This window comes from Vulpes lagopus, chromosome 23 (genome assembly GCF_018345385.1).
Source record: "Vulpes lagopus strain Blue_001 chromosome 23, ASM1834538v1, whole genome shotgun sequence".
In the NCBI taxonomy this organism is placed as follows: domain Eukaryota; kingdom Metazoa; phylum Chordata; class Mammalia; order Carnivora; family Canidae; genus Vulpes; species Vulpes lagopus.
The window spans coordinates 60,103,361-60,130,570 of NC_054846.1; the positions used below are offsets into that span (position 1 = coordinate 60,103,361).

General features: G+C 45.0%; 1 protein-coding gene across 1 annotated transcript in view; it reads right to left on the reverse strand.

Moving 5' to 3' along the window:
- Window positions 1–19,987, reverse strand: part of RHBDL2 (rhomboid like 2) — a 49,110-nt gene extending 29,123 nt beyond the window's left edge. The window contains exon 1 of the mRNA XM_041738427.1: window positions 19,896–19,987. The gene's annotated coding sequence lies outside the window, so the exon portion shown is untranslated. The remainder of the gene's footprint in view (window positions 1–19,895) is intronic.
- Window positions 19,988–27,210: the final 7,223 nt, after the last annotated feature.

The window sequence follows — 27,210 nt, forward strand, 5'->3', positions numbered from 1 at the left end:
GCCATTTTATTTTTTTTTTATTATTTATTTATGATAGTCATACAGAGAGAGAGAGAGAGAGGCAGAGACATAGGCAGAGGGAGAAGCAGGCTCCATGCCCCGGGAGCCCGACGTGGGATTCGATCCCGGGTCTCCAGGATCGCGCCCTGGGCCAAAGGCAGGCGCCAAACCGCTGCGCCACCCAGGGATCCCCAGCCATTTTATTTTTTTTTTTAAGATTTTTTTAAGAAGCAGGGAGCCTGCTTCTTCCTCTCCCTCTGCCACTCCCCCCCCTGCTTGTGCCTCTCTCCCTCTCTCTCCCTCTCACTCTCTGTCAAATAAATAAATAAATAAATAACATCTTTAAAAGAAAAGAAAATGGAATCATACAACATGAGGCCTTTTGAGTCTGGCTTCTCTCAGTAGTAAGTTTGCAAGGTTGATCCAGGTTGTGCCCTGTATCTGTACTTTGTTCCTTTTTTTTTTTTTTTTTAAGTAGGTGCCACACCCAGTGTGGGGCTTGAACTCACAACCCTGAGATCAATAGTTACAGGTGGGAGAAAGAGGAGGTGGGAGGGTGGAGGGATGTATGAAATAGGTGATGGGGATTAAGGAGGTCACTTGTTGTGATGACCACTGGGTGTTGCATGTAAGTGATGAATCACTAAACCTACACCTGAAACTAATACTACCCTGTATGTTTACTAACTGGAATTTAATAAAAACTTAAAAAAAAAAACAAAAAAAAAAACGGAGTCATGTGCTCTACTGACTGAGCCAGCCAGGTAACCCAGTACTTCATTCCTTTTTATGGCTGAATAACACTGCATTGTACAGATATATAAACATATTTTGTTTATCTGTTGGACTGTTGAAGGACATTTAGATTGTTTCTGTCTTTGGATATTGTGAATAGAGTTGCTATGAACATCCCTGTGCATTGTTTGAACACCTGCTTTCAATTATTTGAGGTATATACCTAGGAGTGGACTTGCTAAGCTATATAGTAATTCTATATTTAACTTACTGGAGGGCAGCCCTGGTGGCTCAGCGGTTTACCACTGCCTTTGGCCTGGGGTGTGATCCTGGAGTCCCAGGATCGAGTCCCACATCAGGCTCCCTGCGTGGAGCCTGCTTCTCCCTCTGCCTGTGTCTCTGCCTCTCTCTCTGTCTCTGTCATGAATAAATAAAAACTTAAAAAAAAAACTTACTGGAAAACTCTCAGATTACACTTTAAAGTGGAGATAATTCAAAAAAATAAAAATAAAGTGGGGATAATGATAGACCTTACCTTGTAACATTGTTGGAAAGATCATCCAAGGTAATGCATGTAAAGCACTTGGAATAGTATCTGGCACATAATAAACACTCCACAATTACTAGTTATTATTAGCTATGGATAGATGAGTGGGTGTGTGCATGGATGGATGGATGGATGGAAAGATGAAAGGGATAGGGCTGAGTCTAGGGCCTATTTTCAGACTGCAAGTTACTGGAATCAACTCATACTGAATTTATTGTTTAAAATAGTTCATTAGGCAGTTTCCACATAACAATAGATTATATTCAGTAAATTTAGAGAAGAAGAGAATTCCCCTTTTATGTTACTTTTCCCCAGCAACTTTTCTGAGAAGAAAGTTCCCTCCTCTACATCTTCTACCCTCCCCACTCACCCACCCTCCCCAGGGTCAGACACTAAGTCTATAGACCTCACTGTTTCATGAATTTTCCTTGAATGTTGGTGATTGTTTCTAGTTTCACAACTTCTCATAATTGGCAAAACACAGTGCGGATTTAAGATCTGCAGCTTTTAACAGCAAATATTAAAGCATTTTAAAAATAAGTTCGGGGCACCTGGGTGGCTCAGTCGGTTGAGTGTTGGACTCTTATTTTTGGCTCAGGTCATGATCTGTGTTGTGGGGTGAAACCCCATGTCAGGCTCTGCACCCATCAAGGAATCTGCTTGTCTTTCTCCCTCAGCTGCTCCTCCCCCCACTCCCTGCCACTCACTCTCTCTAAAATAAATAAACAAAATATTTTAAAAATGGGGTATCTGGGGAAGCCTGGGTGGCTCAGCAGTTGGGCACCTGCCTTTGGCCCACGGCATGATCCTGGAGACCTGGGATCAAGTCCCACACCGGGCTCCCCGCATGGAGCCTGCTTCTCCCTCTGCCTGTGTCTCTGCCTCTCTCTCTCTCTGTGTGTGTCTCTCATGAATAAATAAATAAAATCTTAAAAGGGGGGGGCACCTGGGTGGCTCAGTTGGTTGAGTGTCTGCCTTCAGTTCAGGTCATGATCCCAAGGTCCTGGGATTGAGTCCGATATCATATCGGGCTCCTTGCTCAGTGGGGAGCCTGCTTCTCCCTCTCCCTCTGCCTGCCACTCCCCCTGCTTGTGCTCTCCCTTTCTCTGTCAAATAAATAAATAAATAATCTTATTAAAAAATCAGTAATAAAAGTTCAAGGACCCCTGGTTAGCTCAGTCAGTAAAACATGAGACTCTCGATGTCAAGGTTGTAGGTTTGAGCCCCATGTTGGGTATAGAGATTACTCTTTAAAAAGTGAAGTAGGGACACCTGGGTGGCTCAAGTGGTTGAGCATCAGTCTTTGGCTTGGGTCGTCATCCTAGAGTTCCAGGATTGAGTTCTGCATCGGGCTCCTGCGTGGAGCCTGCTTCTCCTCCCTCTGTCTGTATCTCTGCCTCTCCCTGTGTCTCTCATGAATAAATGAATAAAATCATTAGAAAACATTTTAGAGGGATCCCTGGGTGGCGCAGCGGTTTGGCGCCTGCCTTTGGCCCAGGGCGCGATCCTGGAGACCCGGGATCGAATCCCACATCGGGCTCCCGGTGCATGGAGCCTGCTTCTCCCTCCGCCTGTGTCTCTGCCTCTCTCTCTCTCTCTGTGACTATCATAAAAAAAAAATAAAATAAAAAATAAAAAAAAAAACAGAAAACATTTTAGAAAATAAAAAGTAAAGTAAAATCTTAAAATTAACTAATTAAATAAGTTCAGTTAGGGATGGTTAACATTGTATTAATAAGCTCTACTGTAAATACAGATGCCATACATGATCATTTTATAAGGAAATTAAATTCTACGTTGTTAAGGGCGCCTGGGTGGCTCCGTCGGTTAAGTGTCTGCCTTCGGGTCAGCTCATGATCCCAGAGTCCTGGATGGAGTCCCACATGGTCAGGCTCCCTGCTCAGCGGGGAGTCTGCTTCTCCCTCTCCCTCTGCTCTTTCTCTTGCTCATGCTCACTCTCGCGCTCTCTCTCCCAAGTAAATAAAATCTTTAAAAACAATTTTAATTCTACATTGTTAATACAACTTTAAAGCTTAAAAAGAGCTTTAAAAACTAAGGATCATATTTCCTCAAAATTTTGTCTTCTCTCGATTTCAAAATTTCTAGAAATTTTAGAAAGTCAAGCCCAGCATTTCAGGTATTTTAGAAAAATGTATTCCCTGTGCTACAAAGATATACAACCCATTCAGCTTGGCCAGGACTCACAGTGGGTCTGCTCTCTTCCTTGGCATGTCCAGTAACGAGATCTGACAACCAGTTCTAGCTCCTTCTGGCTCCAGCAATAGACGAACATGTTGGTAGCAACTGCAGCAATTTGGTTTTTACCTCTCTTCTCAATGACACTCACATTCTGACTTCCAGCTCTGTTTGTGTGCCCTGTTCCTTGGAGACAGGGGCCTCCCCCTGGTGAAGCAGCTCTCCACCATCTGCTGCTCAATGCTCACAGGTGTGCTTCCAGTCTCTGGCATTCCCTGTCCCTCCCACTCTTGTTTATCTTCTGCTCCCCCACCTAAGTTCCTGAGAGCCCAGTTCACCACCTTGAAGAAATTACCGATCAAACAATGAAAAAGATTTCCGAAAGGAAAGGAAAAGAAAAGAGAGAGAAAAGAAAAAAGAAAGGAAAAGAAGAAAAGAAAAGAAAAGAAAAGAGAAAAGAAAGAAAAGAAAAGAAAGAAAAGAAAAGAAAAGAAAAGAAAAGAAAAGAAAAGAAAAGAAAAGAAAAGAAAAGAAAAGATTATTCATATTTATGAGGCTATGAGAAATGGGTGCAGCCTTCTGGGAAGGCAATTGGGCAGTAGCTACAAAATATGAAAAGCATACACCTTTCAACAGAACCACTCTACTGGTAGAAATCTATCCCCCAAATGTATCTGAGCAAGTGCAAGAGCTATATTTCAAAATGTTCAGTGCAGAACTATTTATCGTAGCGAAAAATTACAAAGAACTTCAGTTTTCTGGCAGTTCTAATTCTTAGGTAGCTCTTCCTTATACTCTGCTGAAGTCTGCTCAGCAGGACCTCTGCTCCTAGGTCCAAGGTTTTCCTCCCTAGGCTAATCTAAGGTTAGGCCATTAATTTTGTCCTTGCATAGGCGTGGTCCGGATACTCCATGGGCTCTACAGGTCAAAGTTGGGAGAGAGTCTCCAGAAACATACTTTAGATTTAGAATTTTTGAAGGCCCAATTAAACAAAGCAGGCGCCTCAAAACAAGGCAGCAATGATGACAACACATCATACTCTTGGAGAGATATAAAAGCATTGCAGCTGTCAAATTATTCACTTGGTCACTCTCATCATGGTGTTGCGTATGGAGTGGAATTATTATTGCACTGACTGCTTTCTTACTCACTAAGCAAAGATCTTCCAAGTTTCATGACCTGTCTTTAATATTGGCTTGATGTGATGCCTCACCTCCTACCTTTTATCTTTATCAGGTGGCTGTCAACTCTTGTTGAAATCTTTCTCTCTCTCTCTCTGACACACACACTCACACACACACACACACACACACACACACACACACAGATCAAAACTGGGTGGCACTGCTGTGAAAAGTTCTCATCCTACCAGTGTGGAGCAATAAAAGTAGATTGTTAAAAAGAACGTTAGAGGAGGGACGCCTGGGTGGCTCACCGGTGGCTTTGCCTTCAGCTCAGGGCATGACCCTGGGGTCCCAGGATCGAGTCCCACATCAGGCTCCCTGCATGGAGCCTGCTTCTCCCTCTGCCTGTGTCTCTGCCTCTCTCTCTGTGTCTCTCATAAATAAATAAAATCTTTAAAAAAAAAATTACAGGAGTAGAAAAGACTCATAGCCTCCGAGTTAAAAACGAAGATGTCCCCCTGTGCACCAAAAGCTAAAGACCTTCCCTTAATGGCTGGCAGGTATTCTAATTTTTTTTCGGTAGGCTCCACACCCAGCATGGCACTCAAACTCACAACCCTGAGATCAAGAGTCATATGCTCTACCAACTGAGCCAGCCAGGCACCCCAGCAAGTATTCTTAAGAGGAAAAGTGGAAAGAACTTCCCTACATCCCAACTTTATCTGGAATAAGCATTGCTCATGTGATGAATCATAGAGCCATTGTCTTGGCCAAGGACTGGAAAGGGTGGGGTCCTACTCATTTACCCAGAACACTCTTCTGCCTTAAAAAAAAAAAAAAAAAAGTAGAAAAAGATTTCCATAAGGAGATTTACACAGGAGATCCTGTACAATGGCACAAGATTTTTCCAAAGCTCTTTCAGGAAACTGAATATACCACATAGTGTCTCCCAAGATCAAGTCATAAATTATAGCCAGAAAATTTTAAGCAATTGCATTTCAGACCCTAAATAATTCCATAAATGTAGATGTAGGGTTATTTATAAAGTTTGTTATGTGAGGAGTATTAATTGACCAGGTTCAACCCTTTGCACTCAAGGTCCCAAAGAAGAAAAGAAAATAGAACCTTGGTTAGTTCACTGTGCCTCTTCGTCTTTTTTTTTTTTTTTTTAATTTTTATTTATTTATGATAGTCACAGAGAGATAGAGAGAGAGGCAGAGACACAGGCAGAGGGAGAAGCAGGCTCCATGCACCGGGAGCCCGACGTGGGACTCGATCCCAGGTCTCCAGGATCACGCCCTGGGCCAAAGGCAGGCGCCAAACCGCTGCGCCACCCAGGGATCCCTGCCTCTTCGTCTTTAAGCCAAGTTTAACCTGTCTCTCGAAGAGCAATTTCTGCACTGGCTGAAACACCAATTAGGACAATTTCCCAAAGCACCTTTCCTTGTAGCTATGTGACACACATAGTAGCTCCCCCAGAAATCCTAGGCACCGCTGAACCCGACATTCCATGCCAATTTTATCCTCCACTTCTATTTTTGGCCACACACACATACACAAAAAAAGTCACTTTCTCAAGCTTCTTCACTTTCTTCTCATTTCTATTTCTAGCACTATCAAGTGATTTATTTTTAGGAGTCTCTTCTACTCCTCCAACACAAAAGAAAGATCTTCGTCACTGCATGCAGGTTACCCAAAGGCTGTAACTAGTAGAGAAGAGTGAAGACAGGCGAGCCCAAGAGGAACAGTAGGCCTGGCTCACTAGCTCCTGAATGACTGGCTGCAGCAAAGTCATCCAATTCACATCCACTTACAACGGGCCTTTGAGGGTAGATAATGAAATGCAAAACTGAAAGTGTTGAATCTGCACACGTCAAGGGCTCCCAGTGTCTTCTTTTGATAACACTTAGATAAAGGTCACTTGTCAGGGTTCTTGGGGAATCCTTCATCTCATGAATGATGGGCAGGAGGGACCACTTCCCACTACAGAGGGTACCTGAGCCCAGGTCCTGAGCTCAGGTAGTGACTTAAGCTTCACCCATTAGCCACACTTGCTTAGGATGTTTGAGGCTGGAGCTTCAAAACTGGGTAAGTTCTTTACAATGGTGCACTCGAAAGCAGTGGCGGCTGGATCCAGTGTCCATGCCCTTGGGGTCACAGTGGCATCATTGATGCAGGTGGTAGCAATGAGCACACAGCAGGGGTAGCAGGGGGGCCGCCTTCACCTACCAGGCCCTGCAATGTGATCTGGGTGTAGTTCTACATGCCTGGTCTCCTTTTGTCTCCGCTTATTTCCCAAACCTTGTTTCTGCAGCCTTCCAGGGATTTTGTAACCTACCAGTGATATTGTGCTGTACAAAGATACATATATTTGGTCTTCATCCCCAGTTCCTGGCAGAGTTGGAAAACCCTTGGAATTTCCTGAGTGACAGGGGTCGGAGGAGCAACTTCTGTTATTCATAAGCCCATGCTAATGAAGTGACTCTTGGAGGATGGGGGCTGGTTGCCTGAGGAAATAACCCTGTGTTTAGAGGGTTGGAATTTTCCACCTCTGGGAAGGGAAGAAGGGCTAGAGTTTGAGTTGAATCAGCAATGGTCAATAGCCAATCACGCCTATGTAATGGAACCTCCATGAAAACTCTAAACAGAAGATTTGGGGACGCCTGGGTGGCTCAGTGGTTGAGCATCTGCCTTTGGTTCAGGGCATGATTTGATCCCCCATCAGGGTCCTTGCAGGGAGCCTGCTTCTCCCTCTGCCTGTGTCTCTGCCTCTCTCTCTATGTCTCTCATGAATTAATAAATAGAATATTTAAAACAAACAAAAAAACCACAGAAGACTCAGAGAGCTTCCAGGTTGGTAAGCACAGTAAGGCACCGGGAGAATGAAACACCCAGAGATCTCATGGAAGCTCTGCATCCTTTCCCATCCGCCCTGCCCCACGCATCTCTTCCATTTGGCTGTTCTTGAGTTGTCTCCTTTATATATTTCAAAGAAAAAAAAATCAGTAATAATAAGTAAAGTCTGTGAGCTGTTCTAGCTCCTCTAGCAAGGAGGGGGTCATAGGAACCCCAATTTATAGCCAGTTGATCAAAAGTACTGGAAGCCCAGACTTGCAACTGGCATCTGAAGCAGGGAGCAGTCATGGGCACTGAGTCCTTACCCGGTGGGGTAGCTGGTGTCAGAAATGCCCCGTGTGAAAAAACCCACATATTTGGTGTCAGAAATGTGAGTACGAGTCAAGAAATAGTTTTTTCTCTTCCTACCCAATGTGCCTTCCATCAGATTCATTCACTGGTGTCCATCAGCCAGAATCAGTTTTCCGTCCCTTGGCACCAAGAACCTGCTAACACTCGAGTAGCCAAGAAATTCTTCTAAGCTCTATGTGGGGTCTTCCTGTTGGCAAGTTAAACTCCTGTCTTGTTCTGCGTTGGGGAGACAGGGAGACATGGAACCAGGGGACCTGCTCTCTGGCCTAGACCCTGCCACTACCCGGCTGTGCAGCCTGGAGCCAGTCGCTCCCCTGCTCTGAGCCCTGGCTCTCATCTGCGGGGTCAAATGGATGGTCTGCAAGATACCAGTAGTTCCCCCAAACTAGTTCTGCCTTAGAATCCCCTCGAACATTTGTTTTTCAACATGTTTTTATACAGCCTCCTGGGCCCCACTCCTGAAAAAACTCTTTTTTTTTTTTTTAAAGATTTTATTTAGGGCAGCCCCTAAATAAAGGCTGCCTTTGGCTCAGGGCCTAATCCTGGAGACCCGGGATCGAGTCCCACGTCAGGCTCCCTGCATGGGGCCTGCTTCTCCCTCTGCCTGTGTCTCTGCCTTTCTGTGTTTCTCAGGAATAGATAAATAAAATCTTTAAATATTTTATTTATTTATTCATGAGAGAGAGAGGCAGAGACACAGGCAGAGGGAGAAGCAGGCCCCATGCAGGGAGCCCGACGTGGGACTCGATCCCAGGACCCGGGGATCATGACCTGAGCTGAAGGCAGATGCTCAACTGCTGAGCCACCCGGGTACCCCTGAAAAAACTAATTTAATAGATGTAGCAGGTCTCTGACAAGTGACATGGAGAACCATAAACTAGGGGCTCCGGGGGCCCACTCCTCTCACAGACTCTGATCTTCCAGTGGAAACCAGAGGCACTTTTATTGCTGGATTCCTTGTGCCCAGAAAGTTCCTGGCACACAGGAGGTGTTCGGAAAATCCTAGCGTCTGGGTAAAGGGTAAATAAACTCTCTGCGACTTTTCTGTATATCTAAAATTATTCCAAAATAGAGTTTATTTAAAAGAATACTAGAAGGAAGGAGAGGGGAATTCTACGAAGACCACATTAACCAAGAGCCTTATAACACTTTGTGTTGAAAAGTGCCCTCCACCGCCCTGTTCCTCTGCACCCCCCTCCCCACCCCATCCTCTGCTGTCACGGAGCCCTCAGAGGAGACCCCCAAGGCCACCACTCTGCAATGGCTACAACAGGGCTTGTCACCTGCCTTTTTGCTGGGCACCGTGAAGACCCGAGTTCTGCTCCCAGCACACCCCTTAATTTCCCTGTGTCTCAGTTTCCTCGGCTATAAAGCAGACCCCCCCCCTTCTCCCTTCAGTATCCTATAGAATTATTGTAAGAAACAAATGAAATAATAAGATTTGCCGAAATGGTGAGCACTTCCTACCTGCCAGATTCTATGCTAAGCCTTTGAGGAGCAATCTCTTCATTAATTTTCACAACAACCTCATAAAATAGGATAATAACCAAAAATGAAAATAAAAAAATAAAATAAGAGGGGCATCTGGGTGGCTCAGTGGTTGAGCACCTGACTTCGGCTCAGGTTATGACCCCGGGGTCCCGAGATCGAGTCCTGCATCAGGATCTCCCCATGGGGAGCCTGCTTCTCCCTCTGCCTGGGTCTCTGCCTCTCTCTGGGTGCCTCTCACGAATAAGATATTTTTAAAAATTAAATTAAATTTTAAAAAGATTATAACATCCTCATTGGGTAGTTAAGGAAACGCAGGCTTCCAAGTACCTTAATCAAGGTAATCCCACCAGTGATGGGAGGGCTGGGCCAAGAGCCCCAGGCGTCTGACTCCAGACCCGGTGTGAGCCTCTGCCCTCTGGTTTCTGCACACCAAGTGTTAAAGAAGTGCACACCTTCATGTTGACTACTCACATCCATCCTTCCCTCTCCCCTACTCTCCTTCATCTTCCTCCAACTCCCCCACACACAGACCCAGACCAGAGCCTGGGAGTTTCCAAATGACAGCTGTAGAAGGGGCAGGTCATGGGCCTGAGTCTGGGGCTGGGAATCCCCACCATTCCCACTGCTGCCCACGGGAGTCAAGAGAGAAACAGGCACCCAGGGAAGGAAAAGGATTTGCCTCTCTGAAAACCCAAATGTCTAAGTCCGGCTCACCTTCACCTTCTTCACCTCCCCCAGGAGAGCACAGGCAAGGCCACCCACCTTAGGACAACTCCTCTCTGGCAGAAGAGACTTTTGATCATTAGTTTGTGCCGCTTTCCTGCTTGCATTCAAATGAGTAGGTTTTTAAATACCTGAATTGTTTCTTTAAACCGCTGGCCCCACCCATTCATTGGTACCAGGCAGGGCCCCTGCCCAAGGCTGAGTCCAGCCTTGATGTGGCCTGGGAACCCAGGAGGCTGGGCTGGGTGTACCCAACTTTTGCCCAGCCGGGCCTGGTGGGGACGTTTTTGGTGGTGTTGCCAGGCAACCTTGGTAATTGGAGAGGCCACAGATTGGGCTTCTGGGCCACGGAGATTAACAGCCTCCTTCATCACACTGCAGACCATCATTATGCCCAGTTCCAGAGGCCTGCAGCCATCTCTGTGGTTATAGCCTGAAAGAGTGCTTTTTTAGCTACAGAAATTAAGAACCGGCTTTTCAATATTATGGGTTTGTGGCTGTGGTTGTTTTCTTTTTGCTACCTCTCTGAGGATACACTTGCAACAAATACGCAAGCGATTTAAACACAAAACAAAACAGAAATGCCCTCACAAACCCCCTTTCCCAAAAGTTTTTCTTATTCCTAAAGCAAAGCAAACTTGCACTCACTGTGAGGGCAACTAAGGTAGAGACACTGTGCTTCCTGAGGTCTGTGCATGCCCACTACGTGTGAATCTTCTTCCTTGGAATCCCACACAACTGTGGCTGTGGTTCAGGGTGGGGGAGCCAGGGCCTTGGTCCTCAGCAAGGCCTCTCTCAGCAGAATAATTTGTTTGTGTCTCCCCCATTCCACAAAATCACAATGCCTCCCCTTCCCAGTCGACAGCCACTTTTACCTCTTCCTCTCTTTCAGTGGGTCTTCCTGGCTGCCCTGGGAAGAATGATGTCATTACTATGCCCATTTTACAGATGAACAACTAAAGCAAAAGAGGCCCCTGTGCTCATGTGCCTACCTAGCCACACCGAAGCTGAGACACAAACCCATTTTTCTGAGGCATCTGGAGATCCTGGGCTCTCCACTAACCACACTGCTTCCCCCAGAGCTAAGATAGGACACATGTCTTTGTACCTTATTACAATTTAAGTAACAGTAGTAATAATACACACCGGTGTAGACACAAGAACTTCATCCTGCATCTCATACTGTCCTCAACACAACATCCTTGCTGATCGTGGTCAGGCTTTCAAAGCAGCCTCATGTACACTAAGGAATACAGTCTGGAAAAATCACCAGGGATGGACACCCTATTAAACCAGGTTAAAAAAATAAATAAAATAAAATAAAATAAAATAAAATAAAATAAAATAAAATAAAATAAGCCAGGTTAACCAAGTACATCAGGGTACGGGGCTGAAGGAAAACATTGACCCTGAGGCCTTCATTCGAGGAGCTGACTCTGCTTGATAGCATGGTACGACCATGTGGGTCCCTTAAGTAAGGAGGGAAAATCATTGCTTTCATTAGATATCTGTAGTTATTCTTTAAGAGGGCTTTCACTGCCTCATCTACAATGTTTCTTGAATAGTGGCCCATTGATAGCGACCAACTGAGCCAGTTTGTGTGGGAGTAGGGATTTCCTGGGATGTGAGACTTGGGGTGCTAAAATCAGGATAGTCCTGGGCAAACTGAGGACAGTCACCTCTCCTGGACCACCTACATCAGAAACATCTGGGGACGTCAGGTGAAGATGGCCGATTCTAGTCCTCTGGCAGTGGTTCCTAACCTGGGCTACACGTCAGAATTATCTGAGATTGTATACAAATACGACTGTCTGGGCTTAGGAGTCCAGCTCATCAGTGGCATCAGAGCCTCTGGAACTGGGGCCTGAGTACCGGTATATTTTAATGTGCAGCCTAGACTAAAAACCTCTACCCTAGAGATTTAGATTCAGAGGGTCTGGACTGGGGTCTTGCCCAGGAATCTGCATGCCTTTTTGACAGCTCCTCGGGGGCCCCTTAAGGTATACTGTGGCTTGATAAGCAATGAATTCTTATGTGATGTGTGCATTCGCTGCAAAAGCATTCCCTGAATGCCTTATATATGTTGGGTTCTGGAAACATAAGGAAAAAACAAAACAAAACCGAAACACCTCCTGTTCCCAGGTCCTCCCTATCCAGTGAGGAATAAAGATCTATAAATAGTGCCAACATGGTATATTGCGATTTAGATTTATAAGTGAGTCAGCACCATCAGGATGATGGTTCCCAGAAGCCTAGTGTGATAGATTAATGATGGAGTATAAGTATATTATTTGCCATTCCCACTAACAGGTGGGGTTTGTTTCTCCTGCCCTTGGATCTGGGCTAGCTCTGTGACAGGTTCTGACAATAATACATAGCAGAAGTAGTACATTCCAAGACCAGGCCTTGAAAGATTAGCAACCCCACTCTTGTTCTTCTTGGACACCTAAGACCATAAGGTTGAAGACTGGGGCACCTCGCTGGCTCAGTCAGTAGAGCATGCAACTCTTGATCTTGAGGTCATAAGTGCAAGCCTCACCCAGGGCACAGAGCTTGCTTTTAAAATAAATAAATAGGTGGATCCCTGGGTGGCGCAGCGGTTTGGCGCCTGCCTTTGGCCCAGGGCGCGATCCTGGAGACCCGGGATCGAGTCCCACGTCGGGCTCCCGGTGCATGGAGCCTGCTTCTCCCTCTGCCTGTGTCTCTGCCTCTTTCTCTATCTCTCTGTGACTATCATAAATAAATAAAAATTTAAAAAAAAAAAAATTTAAAAAAAAAATAATAAATAAAATAAATAAATAGGGGGGACTCCTGGGTAGTTCAGCGGTTGAGCATCTGCCTTCGGCTCAGGTCATGATCCTGGGGTCCTGGGATTGAGTCCCACATCGGGCTCCCAGCAGGGAACCGGCTCCTCTCTCTGCCTGTCTCTGCTTCTCTCTCTGTGTCTCTCATGAATAAATAAATAAAATATTTAAATAATTAATTTATTTATTTATCGATTGATTAATTAATTAAAATAAATAAATAAGAAAGCTGGAGGGCCTGTGATGTAATGGGCACAGGTATTATACAAGACTGATGCATCACTGAACTCTATCTCTGAAACTAATAATATATTATATGCTAATTAATTGAATTTAAATAAAAAATAGGGGATCCTTGGGTGGCTCAGCGGTTTAGCGCCTGCCTTTGGCCCAGGGTGCGATCCTGGAGTCCTGGGATCGAGTCCTGCGTCGGACTCCTGGCATGGAGCCTGCTTCTCCCTCTGCCTGTGTCTCTGCCTCTCTCTCTCTCTCTCTCTATGTCTATCATGAATACATAAATAAAATCTTTAATAAATAAATAAATAAAAATAAAGTTCTTGTGAAAGACAAAAAAAAAAGAAATAATAAAATAAATTTTAAAAGAAAGTTTATTACCCTGAAGCTAGCATGCTATGATGAAGCCCCAATCTATTCATATGGAGAGAGAGGCCACGTAGAGGAGCACAGAAGTGCCAGACCTGTATGTAAGTGGAGGCTTCTTTTCTCTCTCTTTTTTTTTTTTTTAGATTTATTTATTTGAGCAAGAGCCAACATGTGCACGTGTGAGTAGAGAGAGGGGCAGAAGGAGAGGAAGAGACTCTCCAAGCCGACTCCCCACTGAGCAGAGCCCCACTTGGGGTGGGCTCTCATGACCCTGAGATCATGACCTGAGTGGAAACCAAGAGTCCAACGCTCAACTCACTGAGCCACCCAGGTGCCCCTAAATAAAGCCTTCTTAGACTGTACAGCCCAGCTCATCCATTATCTGTAGACAGCCAAGCCGCTGACCCCAGCTGACAGCTCACAGAGCAGAAGAACCGCTCAGCTGAACTCTGCCCAAATGCCAGACCCACAGAATCACGATAAAATAAAACGATTGTTGTTTTAAGCTGCCACATTTTAGAGTGATTTGTTAATATAGCAAGAGTTACCAACATACCTCATAAGAACCAGAAGACAGACGGCATCCCACACCATTCTGCATTCCCATTAACATTATTCATCTCAGTACCCCTCCGTAGAGGAGACCCCCGGTGTCTACCTGAAATCTTTTCCATCTTGGTTTCCACTCTGTCTCCCTCCACAACGAACAAATACAACCATAAATCAGAGTATAGCAACTCAGCTTAAAACCTCTCAATGGTTTCTCTCTGTCTTCGAGATGAACAAGGATCCTTACTGGGGCTGGTAAGGTCCTATATGACCTACTTCTTGCTTTCTTGGTGGAATTTTACCACTCCCTCCCAATATCTCTGTTCTTGCTTTTATATACAAATACATGTATTTCTTAGTTGAAGTATAGTTGACATACAGTACTACATTAGTTTCAGGTGTACAATATAATGATTCAACAATTATTTACATTACAAAATGCTCACCATAATAGGTGTAGGGACCATCTATCACCATACAACATTATAATAGTACTATTGACTATATTCTCTATGTCGTACTTTTTATCCCCGTGACTTATTTATTTTATAAGTGGAAGTTGATACCCCTTATCCCCCTTCACTCACTTCACCTATGAGTCTGTTTCTATTTTTATTTATGCATTTGCTTTGCTTTTTAGATTCCACATATACGTGAAGTCATATGGTAGTTGTCTTTCTGTCTGACTTATCTCACTAGCATAATACCCTCTAGGTCCATCCACGTTGTTACAGATGGCAAGATTTCCTTCTCTTTTTTATGGCTGAGTAGTGGTTATATATATATATATATATATATATATATATATATATATATACCACATCTTTACCCATTCATCTGCTGATGGACACTTAGGTAGCTTCCGTATCATGGCTATTGTAAATAATGCTACAATAAACATAGGGATGCATGCCTCTTTTTTAATGTGTCTTTGTTTTCTCAAGTAAATACCCAGAAGTAGAATTACTGGATTGTATGCTATTTCCATTTTTTAATTTTTAAAGAAATCTCCATGTTGTTATCTATGAGTTCTTCTCTCTATCCCAAGAACACCCCAAGCTCTCTCCAGCCTCAGGGTCTTTGCATTTGCTGTTCCCTTGACCTAAATATCTCTCCTCCACCTCTCCCACACACTTTAGCATATATATACACAAGGCTCCTTTATAACAGAGTACCTCCCTGGGAAGTCTTCCCTGACCCACCCCTCTGCCCGCCCCATATATTCTAGCACATTCTCCTGCTCATTTGCTCCCAGCATTTGTCACTATCTAAAAAAATCGGATGTGTTTATTCATTGTCTTTTCTACTAGAATATAAATTCCAGAAAAAGTAGAAAATGTGTATTTTTTTACTCTATCTGTAGGTGCTCAGGAAATGTTTGCCGAATAAACCATCAAGGAATGAAGAAGGAAGTATGGAGTGATAGAAATCACAGCAGTCAGAAATGCCTAATCTTGCTTCACTTGGGCTTCTGCTTATCCGTGGACAAGTCACTTCAGCTCACCTGATCAGGAGCCTCATCCCCACCTGAGGCACATGGCCAGTGATGTGTACACGAGCCACATGCCAGAAGTCTTCACATGGTTTTGCTTACAAATCCCCATTAGATTTTGAAAAAGCCATGGCCCTCTCACACGTTTTACAATAATGACTAAAATTTTTCAAAAGTTAAAATAGGTTCCAAGACAGAACTTTCTGGTGTTGTCTTATTAGAAACATGCTTTCAGATAGGTTTTCATCTAAACCATGGAGCTCTAGATGTAGCTTGTTCAGTGTTTGGAAAATGTCTGCCATGTAATCCAATTGTCAAAGCCAATCCTCACCCTCAAACCAATTAGCCAAACCAGAATAATTTTCTGTCTGTAAGAAAATCTATCTTCATTTTTAAATTTTTCTATTAAAAAAATAAATAAATAAAATAAAAAATAAAAAAAATTCTATAAATGAATTTATCTGTATCCACACAACAATCAACTGAAGTCCCAATTAATTCTACAATACACAGATAAAAGAGCTAAGGCACTTCAATTCAAAGTAGAGTAGCATAATGGTTAAGGGTACAAATTCTAGAAAGGAGGCTCTGGAATTAAAGTCCTGATTCTACCACTTAATAGCTCTGTGGCCTTGGGCAACCTATTAAACCTCTGGTTACTGGGGCACCTAGCTGGCTCAGTTGGGAGCCTGTGACTCTCAACGTCAGTGTCATGAGTTCAAGCCCCACACTGGGTGTAGAGCTTACTTTAAAAATAACAATAAAATAAAATGAAAAGTAAATTCTAAGAGCCTACATTGAGGTACCACCCTTTCAGTTTATTTTATCTAATCCCTAAGGAACAAAGCATTCTCCAATTGTCATTCTGGTTTTATAGCCCCGAGCAATGCACCATAAAAAGATTCAGGACAAATCTAGTAAAGCTCGAGAAGGGAAACAAAGCCGAGTTAGGGGCTCCAGGCAGGCTCAGCAGTGGAACATGCAACCCTCAGTCTCAAGGTCTTGAGTTCAAGCCCCACATTGGGCATGAAGCCCACTGAAAGAAAGCAAGGGAAAAAGCAAGCAAGAAAGCCAGAAAGTAAGAAAGCAAGAAAGAAAGAGTTCACAAGGAGAGCTTAAAAGAATCCAGCCTGGGGGGCCTGAGTGGCTTAAGAGGTTAAGTGTCTGTCTCTTGATTTCAGCTCAGGTCTTGATGTCAGGGTTGTGAGTTCAAGTCTCACACTGGGCTCCATGCTGGCTATGGAGCCTACTTAAAAAAATAATAATAATAACAAAACACCAAAATCTAAAAAAAAAAAAATCCAATAAAGCAGTTTCCTTTCAGGAAAGAATACCTGTAGAATCTGAGGGTCTGGAAACTGATTCTCTGAAAACTATCCACGTCCATGTACCCCTAGTTCCATATTCAACACAAACTCCCAGGACACATTCACAGCCCAACATAATTCCTGGTGCCCCACCCACTCTCTCCTTTACATAACAAAGCACAGATCAGCAAGCGGTAAACCCCAGAATTTGCCCCAGATTATACAAATGTAAATCATTTGTAAATATCAGTACTTCTAGAAAGAAGAGATTGGCTGCAACCCAGCACACAGCTGAGGACAAAACACAGTGGATCAGGACTCAAGGCAACCTAGGAAGCCCTTTGGGAACCATTATTATGTCCTTAAAAGGAAGTCCTAACCCAGGTCCTAAAGAAGGCTCATTTCCTCAAGCAGAGAGGAACCCTGTCAGGCCTAGAGACCTGAGTGCCATTTCCCTGACCCCCATGCATCAGCCACACTTCTGAAATACCAGTCCTCCTTTTGCTAAATCCCTTCAATAGTTACCCGATACCCTTGGTGTAAAATCTAGCTTCCTTAACAAGGCCCATGACCTGAGCCCTGCCTATTTATCCATCATTCTTCCATAGACATTCTACACTTCAGCCATATTGAGCCCCTAGCAATTCCAGCTCCCACCCTCCACTAGGCCTTTCCAGGAGCATCTCTCTCTGCTAGAATATCTTCCCTCCTCAATTTGTTCTCCTGGTGAATTTCTTTTCTAATTATTATTTTTTAAGATTTTATTTATTTATTTGAGATAGAAGGAGCAAGCACAAGCAAGGGGAGGGGCAGAGGGAAAAGGAGAAGTAGGCTCTCCACTGAGCAGGGAGCCTGACATGGGGCTTGATCCCAGGATTCACGACCTGAGCCAAAGGCAAATGTTTAACCGACTGAGCCACCCAGGGGCCCCTTCTGTTTGTTTGTTTGTTTCTTTGTTTGTTTGTTTTAAGATTTTATTAATTTGTTTGAGAGAGAGAGAGAGCAAGCTGGAGGTAGGAGCAAAGGGAGAGAGACTCTCCAGCACATTCCATACTGAGCACAGAGCCCAATGAGGGGCCCGATCCCACAACCCTCAGATCATGACCTGAGCAGAAACAAGAGTTGGACGCTTCACCAATCGAGCCACCCAGGGGCCCCTCTCCTGGTGAACTTCTAATACCTGCTTCAAGACTGTCCTAAACACTTCCTCTGCAAAGCCTTATAAGCATCTACCATGAGCCTGCCATTGGCTGGGCCCTGCATACAGTAGGGAACGAAGGAACCGTGGTGGAATTAAATGCCTCTCCTAGTTCCCTCTGCAGCCTCTGCTCCTAAGGTACCATGTCTTCTTTGTATGATCACCATCTCCTCCACGGCTACACGGGTCTACAAGGTGCTGGTTACACAGTTGTGCACAGACATGGCCCCTGCCCTCTTGTGACCAACAGAGCACTTGATTGAATAAATGATGGATGAATGAATGAATGGATTAATGAATTGGGAAGGCGTGTGCTCCTCCCCACTGGGATGAAGGGACCCAGAGTAGATGTAGAAGAAGAGAGAAGCCCATGTCTAGGAAGCTGGGAGAATGATGCCGTCCTTTTGATCTTTCTGATCAACAGGAGCTGGAAAGACAGCAAGGAGTTGAACCAAGAGCATAAAGCCTAGAGTCTGACCTAGACTTGAACTCTGGATCCAGGACTTACTAGCCCACTGACCTCAGGCAATCCCCTAGCCTGTCTGGATCTTCATTTCCTCATCTGTAAATTGGGGCTAACAATAATACCATAACAGGGTTGTGATTCAAGGAGATAATGGGTTTAAAAGCCCTTAGCCTGGGGCCAGGCAGACTTGGTTTTAGAAATTGGTAATTGCCATCACTTGCTCAGTGTGAGTGCAAATTCAGAGCCTGCTGAGAACTGCATCTCCCTCCACTGGGGTCCCAGCCCTGGTCCCAGAGGTTCTTATCTGAGACCCACAGGAGGCACCTTCCCCATCCAGTGCCACCCCCACACCTACTGAGCCTCCCTCTCCCTTCTCCACCTCTCCCTTCACTACCCATTCTGGATTTCCAAGCTTGCCTAAGTGCTTTCAAGACCAGGGGCTGTCTTATAGATCTTTACCAGCCCATAGGGAGGGGGAGGTGGCATGGCAGGAAGGGGGCCCAAGAAGGGAAGAGCCTGGTGTTTGTTGAGGCCCCAACGTGGGGGAGTGGGGGGGTGGGGGAGGGCTTGGCGCGTTGGCTCATGGCATCTTCCTAACAATACCACTTTACCAGGCCTCGGGAAGTGAACAGAAAAGAGATGGGACCCGAATCCAAGTGTCTCCAAGATAATCTTACCCTAGGCCCCCCTGCCCACCAGCTTATCATTATTAAATGTGTGTGAAATAAATGTCAGTTTTCCTATTCCCAGGAGAAGCCTGTGTGCCCCCCTCCCCGGGAGGGCAGGTATATGCTCTGAGAGTGATGAATAAGCAAGTGAATAATAGAAATCCCTCAAACACCCACAGCAGGAAGGAGGAAACGAAACCCCGGGGGGGAGGGACCCACGGGGAGGGGCCCAGAGACTGTCTTCCCGGGCTGAGGTCTCCAGGGCCGGCGCCCCGACACAGGGGCGCAGAACTGATTCAGGCTGGAGGGACAGGAGTTGGGGGACAAAGGTGGGGAGGGGGGTTGGTTATTGTGGCAAGTGTGATGTAGGGACAGAAGGCCAGTGATTGACCAGGGCTGGAAAGGAGGATGGCATCACCTGGTCGTCCCCCCCACACACACACCCTGTCCTGGGGAGCTGGGGGTGGGGAAGGAGAGAAGCCAGATAGCAACCCCACTCCTGACTCAACATGCAACTTTTATTTATTTTTACCGTTTAATTGTCTATTTATTTCAGTGACCTCTATGCCCACCCTGGGGCTCGAACTCAGGACCCCCAGATCAGGAGCCCCGCGCCCCTGGGGCTGCGCCAGCCCCACGCCCGTCCCGTCCGCCTGCTACTTGTAAAATGAAAGTTGCGGGATCCCCAGCCGCCCTCCCGGGGATTGTTCCGGAAGAGTGTCCCTCGGCAGGCCGGCTGCCCGCCCCCCCGCCCCAGGGCGCCCCTCGGTGGGTCCCCCGCTCACCTGCAGAGGCCACGCGCCCGGGCCTTCCTGGCCGCCGGCGCCCTGCGCTCCCGCCGCTCCTCCGGCCCCTCCCCAAGCTGAAATCGTCCCGGCGGGTCCGGACGCCCGGCCCACGGGGAGGGAGCCTGCTGGAGTCCCCTCCCCCCGAACCCCGCCCGCACCCCGCCCGGCAGGCCCAGGCCCCTTGCGGGGCTGCCCTGGATGAAGGAGTCCTGCCTGGGTCTGAGCCGGGGACCTGGGACAGTCGCAGGTCGTCCTCGTGGCCCCTCCTCCCAGTCCTACCTTCCTGCCAGGTCCCTCCGGGCCCAGCCCCCTGGGGACAGCCCCCACCCCACCCCCCTGCAGGGTGGTCTCTCTGTCACCCCGCCAGGCCTGGCACTGGCCACCAGAGTGGAGTGATTTGGTGACCCTCAGATTTCGTCACAAGCCCCCTGGGTTCTCTCTACCAAACTGCTCCTACCTTGGTCCCTGGTGAAACAGGTTTACCAATTTCTGATTATTCATGCAATGCGTTTTGGGAGTAATTCCCATTGCACTAGGCCCCAGGGGGGCCCACATGCCCTTAAATAATTGTTATACATTATACATTTGCATTTAGGATTTGTACGCCAGTGGCTTGTGACCCTTGTTAATGTGAATCGGTACCTACAAAATCGCACTTCTGAGAATCTTTTTTTTTTTTTTTTTAAGATTTTAAAGTAACCTCTGCACCTGATGTGGGGCTCAAACCCACAACCTTGAGATCAAGGGTCCTATGCTCTACAGACTGAGCCAGCCCGTTGCCCCTCAGTTCTGAGATATTAAGCTCACGTTTCTCAGCTTGCAAAATTCAGAGCCTGCCCCTGAACTTGGTGACTTCACCAAGCACATGTTAACTCTTTGGGGCCATCCGATCAGTCTTTGCAAGGCTACCCCGCCTAGCACCATCCCTCCCTGCCCAACCACCCTCAGGAAGCCCAGGGGACTTCTTCCCATTTGGATGTTCCATTTGAAATTCCCACGAATGTTTGTGTGGGGTTTTTGGGGGGTTGTGTGTGTGTGTGTGTGTGTGTGTGTGTGTGTGTGTTTCTTTCTCCAACAGCTTTAGCTGCTCAGGCAAAGACGGTGGCAGGACTGATTTAGGTTTGAGTGCTTCAGAAAGACAAGGGCCAAGGGCCAAGTAGCCTGCTGGCCCATCACAATACCACTTCTCTGAGAACTGCTTGTACCCACACCATTCCTTGGGACTTTGGCTGTCATATATACATACTCAGTGACCAACATTGGTCCTAGCAATGGGACCAGAAAACACATTTGACTAAAGGGGAGGGGGAAGCAATTCATTTCCCTTTCCTAAAAATTTGCATTGGGGGCAGAAAGACTACTGTGTCTCGGCCTGTAGCTGAAATAAAAAGCAGTAAATCTGGGAGCTACAGAGAGTTCCTTGGATGGAGATGCAAAGTAAACTAACCTTACTGCACTGTGAGCCTACCACATGGCGGGAGGGCAGTCTTTCCCTCACATACAACTCTTCACTTCTGACACTTCTGGTCACCAAATGTGTGGAGGTTTATACCCATCAAGCAATCACATTCTCTGTGATATGATCAGCCGGGTGTCGTACACCTTAACTCAAATATGACGCTGCCTATGTGGAGATAGCATGGGATCCCACAGATTAAGGGCTCAGTCCCACGAGACTGTCACCCACTTGAGATGCCCATCGCCAGTAGTAAGTACCCAGGTTACCCACAACAGCTCTCTGCCATGGCTAAGACGTTCCCACATCCCTCTCCTCTGGTTTGATTGATTTAGTAGAGTGGCTCACTCAGGGAAATATCATTACTAGGTTAGTTAAGGGTATGATAAAGGATACAAATCAATACCCAGATGAAGAGATACATTGGGTAAAGTCTGGGAGAGTCTTGAGCACAGGAGCTCTGTACCCATGGAAACAGAAGGGTTGCGTTACCCTCCCAATTCATGGATGGTTTACAGACCTGGATGTTCTCTGAACCCCATACTATTGGGATTTTATGGAGGCTTCCTCACATAGGCATGATCAATTACCAACTCCATTTCTAATCCCTTCCCCTCTCTGAAGATATAGGAAGGGGCAGGGCTGAAAATTCCAAGCTTCAGATAGAGGCTTAGTCTTTCTGATGACCAGCTCCACCCAGGAGACACACAGAAGCCCACCCAGAGCCACCTCAGTAGAACAAAAGATGCTTCTAGTGCTCTTATCCCTTAGGAATTTACAAGGGTTTTAGGAGCTCTGTGCCAGGAACTTGGGAGAGCCCAGTATATATTTTTTACTATCTCACACACATCCTAACACCTACCACAAAGTATTTAAATTATCGGCGTATGTGTCTTTCTCTTGCCCCTCTAAAGGGCATGCCCTGAGATTATGAATTCTTCAAGAGCAGTAACCTACTGTGTCATCTTTGTATCCCTGTGATGATGCCAAAATTTGCACAGAAGTATGAAACAGTAAGTGTTTATTGAACTTTTGAACTCAGAAGCAGCAATTCCCACCTTTAGCAGGTGAAGGCTCCCTCAGCCACCAGCAGGTGTCACGACATATCTCTGTAGCTTCCGGCCACCAAGCTTCTTATCTGGATTGTGATCCATAGTGGGTAGTACAACTACTGATGAGTCCCCAGAGGTGTGCAGTCTGTGGCATAGCTCGAGGCACCGGAATGTCAGGCCACTCAACAGGAAGCAATATAATCTAGGCTGCATAAACCTACTCATTATATTTTTCCCAATTCCCTGGAATATGTTTCCCAAATGCTGAAATCTCTCCTGAAATGTGCTAAACTGCAAATGTGAGTATCCCAATAAAGTAGCTTTCCTTCTGGGATTTAGCATTATATGTCTAAAATATGTAAAATATGAATTTTTGAAAAGGTATTCCATTTATGAAAAAAGACGTAGTAACCATTCATAGAAAGCCCAGTACAGCAGAACCCAAAAAATAGATAAAATGTAAAAAAAAATATATATATATATATATATATTTTTTTTTTAGTGCATGACTAACTTTGGCTGATATCTAAGAGATCCCTAGGAGGAAACAGGAGGAAACTAAGGCTATATGGACAAATCTATTTATTTATTTATTTATTTATTTATTTATTTTTTTTTTTTGGACAAATCTATTTAAAGAAGACATACCTCCAAATTAAGAAAGTAGGAAAGGTTGGGGTTTTTATTATTGAAATATAATTGACATATAATATTATATAAGTTTAAAGTATATAAAAGTTTTTCTTAAGTTTTTTTTAAAGATTTTGTTTTTACATAATTCTACACTCAACATGGGGCTCGAACTCACAACTTCAAGATCAAGAGTCACATACATGCTCCACGAACTGAGCCAGCCCAGCGCCTCCACAAGATTTTTGTTAAAGCGTGTAAAAACACATGGTCAAACTAAGCAAAAGAAAGTTGATACAGCAGTATCACAGAAAATAGAATTTAAGTTAACAAAGTTATCAGAGATAAAAGAGGGTTACTATGAGTTGAAAAGAGCTTTGAGGTGGCTGGCTGGCTCAGTGGATAGGACACAGGACTCTTGATCTTGCGGTTGTAAGTTCAAGTCCCATGCTGGGTGTGAAGCTTATTTAAAATGAAAAAAATAATAAAATATACTTTTTTTAAAGATTTTATTTATTTATTCATGAGAGATGGAGAGGCAGAGACACAGGCAGAGGGAGAAGCAGGCTCCATGCAGGGAGCCCAATGTGGGACTCGATCCTGGAACTCTAGGATCAAGTCCTAAGCCGACGGCAGGTGCTCAACCACTGAGCCACCCAGGGGTCCCTACATATATTTTTTAAAAGAGCTTTGGTTTACCAGGAATCTACTATGATTCTAAATGTATGATTGATAGATGGATGCCTACATACATAGAAACACATACAAAAAAGCATTTTTTGGGGATCCCTGAGTGGCTCGGCAGTTTAGCACCTGCCTTCGGCCCAGGGCGTGATCCTAGAGTCCCGGGATCAAGTCCCACATCAGGGTCCCTGCATGGAGCCTGCTTCTCCCTCTGCCTGTGTCTCTGCTTCTCTCTCTCTCTCTGTCTCTCATGAATAAATAAAATCTTAAAAAAAAAAAAAGCATTTTTTAGGGGCACCTGGGTGGCTCAGTTGGTTAAGCCTCCGACTCTTGGCTTCAGCTCAGGTCATGATCTCAGGGTTGTGGGATCGGCCCTGCAATGGGCTCGGAGCTCCCTGAGGAATCTGCTTGAAGATTCTCTCCCTCTGCCCCTTCTCAACCCCCTCAAATGAATACATAAATCTATTTTTCAAAAGCTTTTTTATTGGGATCTCTCTTTTTTTAAAGATTTTTAAAGATTAAAATCTTTTTAAAAATATTTTAAAATTGGGATCCCTGGGTGGCGCAACGGTTTGGCGCCTGCCTTTGGCCCAGGGCGCGATCCTGGAGACCCGGGATCGAATCCCACATCAGGCTCCCGGTGCATGGAGCCTGCTTCTTCCTCAGCCTGTGTCTCTGCCTCTCTCTCTCTCTCTCTGTGACTATCATAAATAAATTTAAAAAAAAAAAAATTAAAAAAAAATATTTTAAAATTTATTTATTTGAGAGAGAGTGAGAGAGAGAGCTCATAAGTAGGGGGGAGGGGTTGAGGGAGAAGCAGATTCCCCGCTGAGCAAGGACAAGGGGCTTAGTCCAGGGGTTCCATCCAGAAGCTCAGTTCACAGAGGCTGGATTCTGGGACTCCAGGATCATGACCCGAACCAAAGGCAGATACTTAACTGACTGAGCCACCCAGGTGTCCTTATAAGGATCTTATAAAAGTAAAACCTAATATAGCATAGAGAATATAGTCAATGGCATTGTAATAGCGTGTGGCGGCAGATGGTAAGGATACTTGTAGTGAGCACAGCATAAGGAATAAACACAGCATAACCAATAAACTTGTCAAATCACTATGTAACTAGTGTAACATTGAAACTAATATAACAAAAAATAAATATAAAATAAAAAAGAAACTAATATAACATTGTGTCAACTCCACTTTAAAATATTTTAAAAATTTTTTAAAGTAAATAAATAATGTGTCATATTTTGTGTCGTATACATTTGAAATGTCCTAATCTTTTTTTTTTGAAATGTCCTAATCTGATAGCACGAGTGGATCCATTTGTCACTTATTGCCATACTTCTGTCAATGCAAAGTGAGTTCCTTAAACTGAAAATCTTGCAGCAAAAGTCCTACCCAAGAGAGAGAATTAGTCTTCTTCTTCTTTTTTTTTTTTTTTTGAAGATTTCATTTATTTATTCATGAGAGACCCAGAGAGAGAGAGGTAGAGACACAGGCAGAGGGAGAAGTAGGCTCCCTGCCATCCTGGAACCTGGCATCATGACCTGAGCCAAAGGCAGACACTCAACCACTGAGCCACCCAGGTGCCTGGAGAACCATCAGAATTCCAAATTGCAAGCAACAAAAACCAACTCTGGGTCTTTTAAAGCAGAAAAGCAATTTATTTGAAGAAGATTCAGTAGCTAGTAGAATTAAGAGAGGGCTGAGGAGAAGAATCCCATTCTGGGTTACGCAACGAAAGCAGCCGAAATCAAGTTCTAGGACAGATCTGGTGGTAAGGACACCACTGCTATTGCTGCGGAGCTCTGGACACGCAGCTGGGCTAAGTACTGGCTGGCCACCACCCCTATGGCCACTGCCTGTCCAGGAAACAATCTTCCTGAAGCCAGTTTCTCCAGCTAGCTTCGAGGTGGGGGTACGTGACCGGCACAGCACCATCCACGTGCCAAGGGATGTGGCAACGGGAACACCTAGCACTTTTACCTTTTGTAGAGGATGATAGGCCCTATATCTCAGATTCATAACCTGAAATAATTTCCTAAATGCAGGACAGGAGTTCCAATGCCAAGTCCCCAAAGGAAATGTAAAATGTCCACTATATACCCACTTCAAGACCACCCCTGCCAGGGAATTAAGATCAATTTAAGAATTAAGTTAATGAAATTAAGACTTCTGAATTAAACTAAGGATTAAAATCAACTTTGGACTGGTTCTAGTTCCCCCACAGAGCCTGCTGCCAATAAAGCTCACAAATTGTCATGACCTGTACTTAGAGCCAGTGATTGAATGAGGGTCTATTTAAGTCAGGTACATATTATCGCCAAGAAAATTGTTACTTCTTCCTCATGGGAAAATTAGGAAATTAGGAAGCCACTGTCCCAACTATTGGCTCCAAGAACGCACCCCTTTAGACACGATCTGGGAGAAAAGAAACCAGTGTCAGAGCTGTTGGTTCCAGAACCATGACATCCTAAATGCTCACATGCTGCCTCATTTCTCCCAGAGAGAAATTCAGTTTCAGATTCAAGCCCCGTCCCATGTATCTGACTGGGGAACTTAAAACGCATCCGGAGACTAAGCTCCAAGAAGATCTTGGAAGTGTAGTTTTAACTTCCTAGCCTCTGCAGTGTAGGCAGGCTGGATAGTGAGGCTTGGTGCAGATGCCAAGCATGCTATCCACCCCCCTGGCCTCAGATTACTATCCCTTCCCTTTTATTCAAACTCTGAATGCTTTTTTTTTTTTTTTTTTTTTTTTTTAGATTTTATTTATTTATTCATGAGACACAGAGAGAGAGAGAGGCAAAGACATAGGCAGAGGGAGAAGCAGGCAGGGAGCCCAATGCAGGACTAGATCCCAGGACCCTGGGATCATGTCCTGAGCCAAAGGCAGGTACTCAACTGCTGAGCCACCCAGGAGTCCCTGAATGCTTTTTTAAAAAATTATTTTAAAAAATAAAAAATAGTTTTTAATAGGTAATTCATTTGCATGGTAAAAAAAAAATTCAAACACCATCACCAGTAGACAATGAAAAGCAAATCCCGGGCAGCCCGGGTGGCTCAGTGGTTTAGCACCCCCTTCAGCCCAGGGCCTGATCCTGGAGACCCAGGGCCTGATCCTGGAGACCCAGGATCAAGTCCCACATTGGACTCCCTGCATGGAGCCTGCTTCTCCCTCTGCCTGTGTCTGTGTCTCTCATAAATAAATAAATAAAATCTTTTTAAAAAGAAAGAAAGAAAAGAGAAAAGCAAGTCTCTTACCTGCCTTTATCTTCCAAATCTCACCCTCCCTTTCCTCCCAAGAATGATTGATTTTCACCAGCTTCCTGTTTATCATTCCAATGATAATCCGTGTGTCTGTGCCTGTATAACCTTCCCTTTTTGTTTCACATACTTGGGGCAGAAAGTGCACACTGTTTTTCTCCAGTCTACTTTAAATTTCATTTTTTAAGTGAAACATACTTGACACATAATGGCTTTATTAGT